We start from the raw sequence: 4,367 nt of genomic DNA, 5'->3' as shown, positions 1-4,367 counted from the left end.
CTCCAGGGCATGAAGCAGGTACGGAGGAGATCGAAACTCCAGACATCCAGAGACCCTCATAGTGCAAGAGTCCAAGGAAGACCAAGACTGATCTTTCCATACAGCAATACTGTGAACATGTCTGTCAAAATTCGATTTATATTGTTGAAAGAATTACACATTTTTCACAAAATTCAATAAAGTGGAAGAAATGTCAGTGAATAAAGCAAAGAGACAGTTTCAGTAAAGTCTGGTTTATTTCTTTATTCATTTGTCTAAAGTTATGCACTGGAAACATAAAATCAGTATTTCCAGCAGAAACAATAAAAGATTATTAAATGCCAAAAATCTTCCACTACACCCTCACAGTTTAGTGAGGATTTCAATAATATTTGGTGCTCAGCAAAATCTCCAGTGTTAAATTAACACTAGAGAGTGTGTATATGTGTCCACTCCTCTGAGTGTTAAATGAACACTTTTGAGAGTGTTATATTTTTAAAAGTAACCAGTTCTGAAGATTTACAATGACTAACACTGAGCAGTGCTGATTTTCTAACACTGGAATATTTCTAACATTTTGAGTCCAGTGTTAGAAAATCAGCACAAGTGTTATATTTAACACTCAGAGGAGTGGACACATATACACTCTCTCCAGTGTTAATTAAACACTGGAGATGTTGCTGTGTGGAGAGGTTCAGTCTGATTTGATCAATTATCCAACATCCTGTCAGGCTCTGGAGAGACTCGGAGGCAGACCGTCACTTGAGTTCACAATTTATTTCCACAATACAGACACCAGGTGCGAATATATACAGGTGAGGAGGAGGGGGCACAGGAAGAGGGTCTCCGGAGAACACAGGCACAGAAGGGAAAGGGGCTATGTACAAGATCCTTGCAGCGGCTCAGGTTGGCTTAGACTCCGGCTAGCTCACCCAGTGGTGGTTCCAGGCTGGCGAGAATCTGGCACAGAGAGAAGAACAGGTAAGTCGCAGCACAAAAGAAAACTCGAGACGAAGGCTTGATTTGCAGTGACACTGACGAGTGTTACACAATAATCCAGCGAAGAAGCTTTCTCAGCCGCCGCCTTAAGTGAGCGTGGTGATGAGCTGATGAGTCGCAGGTGTTTGAGCCAGGGTCTGGAGTCGTCATGACTCCGCCCCGTAGAGCACAGTGCACAGGAGGGGAGAGAGAGAGACGCAACATACTTGTAGCCATACAGGGACCGCCGAGGAGGCACAGGGTCATGACACATCCCATCTATGTGACCATGTTATGCCTGCTTTAGCTGATATTTAGTGATTCAATGTCAAAGCTAATTTTTAAAGGTTTTAACTCCAGAGGATTAACCTGATTTTTCTGTACTGTGAAGCTGGTTCACAATCTCAAACAGCTGCAGCCTTAATCAGATGTCCTTTTACAACAGTGTTGTGTTTTACTGGCATATCTTTGGTCTAGATGTTATAAGGATGATTTTCTGTGGAAGAAAGGGAAGCCCTGGGGCCCTTAACCAGCTGATATCCTGATCATCAGCCTTAGGGTGAGTAAATCCAGATAATACAGATGATGGGTGATCAAGTCATTTTGCTAGATCTGCCCTAAAAACAGTAAGACCTTTCATTTTAACCTCTCATTATAATAATTAGATTTGCTCCCTGTTGTGTACACCAACTTTCAGTGTTGCAACGCTGGAGTTTGTCATGCCCAATGTAACAACAACATCATCATCTCTGTGTTTCAGATCATGACCATCAGCTTTTCCTCTAACAAACCTTCTCTCATCCCTGTAATACATCTTGTGATAAAGATCATTATCACAGTTTGTTTCCCTGTCAAAGGCTCCGACTGCAAACCAGTTAGAGTACCGGCCGTAGTCAAAAGGAACAGAGAACATGACGGCTATTTTCTTATCAGCTCTGTCTCTAGCTGGATTGTAGAGATCGTAGGTGAAGACTCCAACAGATCCACACGCTGTGCCACCAATCTTAGAGAACAGAGCGTTGCCAGATTCAGAAGGCTCAAGTTTTGTTGGCAAAGGAATCTGGCAGAGTCCGCTAACAAGATGCAGACTAGTCAGAAAAAAGAAAACATGAATTAATATTTTTATTCAAACAGGATCCACACTCCTCATCATGAGTCAGGTGGATCAATGTCTTTAGAGTAAGAAACATGGATAGGGGCATTACTGTAAGGTGCAGATGTGTTAAATTTGTGTCTTTGTTACAGCTTCCCGTGTGTTCACACAAACACAGGTGTGATGCTGCTGAGCCAATTCTGTTTCATTTTATGTACATTTCTTTTGTTTTTAATTCATCAGCTGTTGAGTTCAGCAGCACTCACCTGCATGAAAGGTCAATATGGATGAGTTTGTAAAATGAAGCCAAAACAATATGCTTTAAGATCCATGCAGTATAGATTTTTAATGTGTGGACACTTACTCTAGGGTTACAGATAAATCCCGCCCACTTTAGAAACCACCACAGTAAACACAGAAGAACAAAAGTGTAGTCACCTGGGGTTACGAAGGGTGTAGCCCTCAGTCTTGTTGGTAATATGAATGGCGGACTGTCGAGCACCCATGGTGTCTGCAAACTGAAGAACAAAAAAAAAGAGTGAAGGACATGTTTCTGTCTGGCTGAAGACTCCAGTAGGCATGATACAAATACCATCATAGTGCCCACTGATCGTTACACACTCCCCGTGCTCCTTCCTGTTGGACGCTTCCAATAAAAGAGACCTTTTTTAAAAATTTTCCTTCAAAGGGCTCTGCAGATTTTTCCCCTTAAACTTCCCTTTTTCATTTCATGCCTTTAATCTTTTAAAAACACAGTTTAAAAATGGATGCTCAGTGTGTTTGAGCATCTGTGACATGACTCATATTTCCACAGTAAATGCTCCAAACACAGAGAGCAGAAAAACATTGAAAACCAGCTTCTGAAAAAGTGGTGAGTCAGAGAAAGAAGCATTTACATGTAAGATTACCTAATAAACATGAACTTGTCTCCTTTTCTGTCAAATAAACAAAGTCATACTCACAGTGATGAGATGAATTCAGGTGAAAGAAATCAGCAGTGTTTTTGTGAGCAGTCCTCACAGTCTGACTGGCACCAAATAATCCTCTGTGTATATCCTAAAAGTGAAAATAGAATGTTTGTTCATGAACTGAAGGATGATGAGATCAGAACACACTGATCGGAGGTCAGCTCTGACATTGTTTTTCTTTGGAATATGAACAATGCAGACATTGTCAGGGAGTTTCTCTGTTTGCCATCTAGATCCTGTTAAACGTCTTAATTTCAGCACAGCCAGTCAGCTATATATCCGGGGTATTTTTCCTGTATCCGTATTTGCTTACCAAAACACCAGTGATGACAATAAACTGTCACATGAAGATAGCTTTCAATCCATTAAGTTAATCCAGGGTTTCACCTGTGTGTGAAAGAAGTGTTTCATAAATAATCTGGAGTAGTGCCACCTGCTCCAGAAACCATGCAACAGTAAATTCTTTGGTTTATCTGGTGTTTTATTCAATTCAATTCACTTTTATTTATACAGCGCCGAACAACAGCAACAGTCACCTCAAGACATTTGATCTTGTAAGGTAGACCCTACAATAATACATACAGAGAAAAACCCAGCAATCAGACAGCCTCTTATGCTGGTCAAGTGAAAAAGTAATTAGTTACTAATTACTGATTACCTCTCCAATGAAGTAATCCTAATACATCACTCGTTATTTGAAAAGGATATCTGCTCTTATGAGCAAGTGATTTCACGACAGTGGAAGGAACAAACTCCCATTTAAGTACAGCTGGGCGATAGAACGATAACGATCTGTATTGCGAAATAACTTTTTCTCAATAGAAAAATTAAACTATTGCGATAGATCTCATCTCTCTTGTCCTCTTAAAAAAGAGAAGAACAGCCAATCCAAATTAAGTAGCGCAGAGTCTAACCAATGACAGCCGCAGCGTCACGTCACGTGACTTGTTACGTACAGCACAAGTTCCAAGGCGCACATGTGTATTTGTTTGGGAAGCAGCTGTGCCGCCCGGGTAATGGAGGAAATGAGTGCCGACTAGAGAAAAATTTAACCAAGAGCATGACCGAAGGTTACCGAAGAGAAAACAGATGATGGTTCCAATGCCGGAGAGATTATCTCACAGAAGGGCCAAACACACACACACACACACACACACACACACACACACACACACACACACACACACACACACACACACACACACACACACAGATATTCTTTGTCCACATGTATACCTATGTAAGATGTTATATGTTAATGACCCAATGCATATTCATGTAACCACAATAAAAGGAGTGCTATGGGGAACCTGGCTGAGACCTGGCGGAGGTCAAGTGGGAGGAACACT

At 41.2% G+C, this 4,367-nt stretch overlaps 1 long non-coding RNA gene across 1 annotated transcript; it reads right to left on the bottom strand.

Moving 5' to 3' along the window:
• Positions 1–2,011: 2,011 nt before the first annotated feature.
• LOC134624130 (uncharacterized) lies at positions 2,012–3,142 on the bottom strand. Its single transcript, XR_010093451.1, has 3 exons — positions 3,013–3,142; positions 2,415–2,568; positions 2,012–2,045 (listed from the first exon to the last, which is right to left on the bottom strand). It is a non-coding gene; the product is annotated as an uncharacterized LOC134624130 (long non-coding RNA).
• Positions 3,143–4,367: the final 1,225 nt, after the last annotated feature.

This window comes from Pelmatolapia mariae, linkage group LG3_W (genome assembly GCF_036321145.2).
Source record: "Pelmatolapia mariae isolate MD_Pm_ZW linkage group LG3_W, Pm_UMD_F_2, whole genome shotgun sequence".
NCBI classification, from domain to species: Eukaryota; Metazoa; Chordata; class Actinopteri; order Cichliformes; family Cichlidae; genus Pelmatolapia; species Pelmatolapia mariae.
This window is presented reverse-complemented; position numbering and strand designations above follow the sequence as displayed.